Source organism: Nanorana parkeri, unplaced genomic scaffold (genome assembly GCF_000935625.1).
Source record: "Nanorana parkeri isolate BGI_ZX_2015 unplaced genomic scaffold, ASM93562v1 scaffold12, whole genome shotgun sequence".
Classification (NCBI taxonomy): domain Eukaryota; kingdom Metazoa; phylum Chordata; class Amphibia; order Anura; family Dicroglossidae; genus Nanorana; species Nanorana parkeri.
Genome location: NW_017306280.1, coordinates 3,076,901 through 3,079,496, shown reverse-complemented (window position 1 = coordinate 3,079,496; position 2,596 = coordinate 3,076,901).

Sequence of the window (2,596 nt, the reverse complement as noted above, 5' to 3'; positions counted from 1 at the left end):
AAACTCTTGGGATGAGGATTAAGTCAGGCAGCGGTCGTGGTTCAGCACCATGGCCAGTAAAACTGATTTTCTCCAATCACAGCTAGCTTTCTGATATGTACCAGGGTTTAAACACTGCCTGTACCCCCACTGAGGAGATTAGACAAGAAAAAAAAAGCTGAAACAAAAAATGATATCAATAACTGAAGACGGTTACTATTAATTAGTATTACTAGCAAATGCGTAGCCATTCGTTCATTTAGGCTAAATAACATGCTGACATGCATTCCGGCCTAATCAGACCAACATTTACCTGGAGAAGAATGATTCCATCAAGTGAAGGATCTCACTAGAATTAACAAATGGTGGAGATGGAGAAGAAGATGATCATAGACCTCTGTGAGAAGAGGCAGAGCAGGAAATATCATAGACCTGGAGAGAAGAAAAGGGGAGCTGAAGTGAGAGTAAAACATGGACAAGGAGAGGGGCAGGGAAGGTAGAATGGAAAGTGAACATAGACCAGGGGCCATAAAGGAGGCAGAGTGTAAAGTGATCTAGTAAGGGGGAGTAGAGGAGACAGGAGTGACATCTTACCATGAAACATTGGCAGAGTAGGAGCTGACTGCCCCAATGTGGAGAGCAAACCAGGGCCCCATAACCCTCGTTATTAAAACATATCTCCAGGCAAACCTAAGACTTAGTTTAGGATGGAGATGGCAATAGTTAGAACCCGTGTCAAGTTTTTATTGCTCTCTGTGTCCCCACTGGGGAGATTCACCCTCTTTTTGAACTAGTAGCTATTGTCCCCAAGGAAGAAAGTGAGGGGAAATCCAACATTTTGCAATTGTCCCCATGAAATATTCTAAATGGCAAACATGCTCTGGGGACAACTGACTGAGAGGGGAATTTCTTTACCTTCGTGTTGCTTCTCTGGGATAGGAAATCTCAGCAGTGGCACACAGACAGCAAAAAAACAACCTGGCAGTGGTTTAAAATCCTTCTCTGATTTATCCAAAACATGTTTTGCTATACATCCACTTTACCACTTCCTACACACACAATTGTAATAAAACAAATGTCATCTTGTATATTATAAAAGCACCATGCTAATGCATCTAATGGCTTAATGACTGGAAAAGAAACTCTGGTCACCCAAGGCTACCAGGTTGGCTACCACTGTGGTTAGTAATTTCTTCGTTTGAGGTGAATAAGTGTTTTATAATTATGTTTTCTCAACAATTTGTTTAATCCTCTTCCTAAATGTACACTAGGCTTGATGCCATCAGTATTTTTTCCTTGCTTAAAATTCTAATATATAAAGCTTGCGTCTCCCAAAGGATCCCAGGAATACATGTTGATATCCTCATGGCAAGAGGGCTACAAGAATGATGTCTCCATGTTACACTGATTCCGGCTGATGGGTCTCTCATGAACATCTCAATAAAAAGAATAAACAGATTTGTGATTATGAGCTCCTCCTCTGCATCAGTGCAAACAATCGACCTTTAACCCTTACCGTATGCTGGTTGTTAATCAGTACCACAGTTTAGGTCTCCGCAGTGCACACCTGTCCAAATTACCTAAACCAACTGCTGGACATTTAGGGTCCCTTCACACCACATCCAGATCATCTCCAGACCAGACCAGATTGTTTCCGGACACAAATGGCTATTTCTGGCCTATGTTCACACCAGCGCAGTCCGTTCCAGACCAGAAAAATCCTGCTTGTCTAATTTTGTCTGTTCTAGAACGCATAGAAACACATTAAAAATGCATACAAACACGCTGCAACGCACCTACAAGACCATTTTAAGCACACAAAAAAATACAAACGCGGCAAAATCGTGGTAAAAATCCTTGCAGCATTTTTTTTGACCAGACTGGAACGCAGCCACTAATGTGCCACGCGTTCCCGTGCGGCCGATCGCACTGCGGCCGGAAGGCATGGATGCAGTGCCATTGAGTTCAATGCACTGCCACGCCCCCTCCCGCCCCAACACAAAGGGGTCTATTCACAAAGCTGCCGAGGGCAGCCGAGTGAATGACCGATCAGAAGTGAAGTGAGCCGAACACTGTTCGGCTATTCACTTCAGGCTGGTACGGCTGATTTCAGCCGTATATCGGCTGAAATCAGCCGTACATCGGCTTGCTTCGTGTGGATTCGGATCAGCCGAACATGCTCAGCATGTTCGGCTAACCCGAAGTGCAGAAGGAGTTCGACTCAGCCGATCCAACATCTGGATCGGCTGAGCCGAACCTCCGGCAGGCTTCTCACTGCTGTTCGGGCTATTCTGAAAGATCCCGAACAGCAGTGAGAGAATAGCCGAATGCCGCCGAGCGGCATTTGGCTCGGCTGTTCTGCTCGGTCCCTCAGAGGCACCGAGCAGAACAGAAAAAGAGTGAAAAAAGTAGAAAAAAGTTAATAGAAAACGATTGTGCAGAGCTAGCAGTGACAGCTAGCTCCGCCCAATAGTTTCCTATTGTCCGGCGGCTCTGCTGCTGTAAAAAAATAAAAAGAATCCCCCGGGCGCTCTGGGAACCCCCCGCTCCCGGCTCCCGGCCATCAAGAAGAGAAACCCGCTGTCTTGTTTTTCCTTTATTCTGACACGAGCATGTC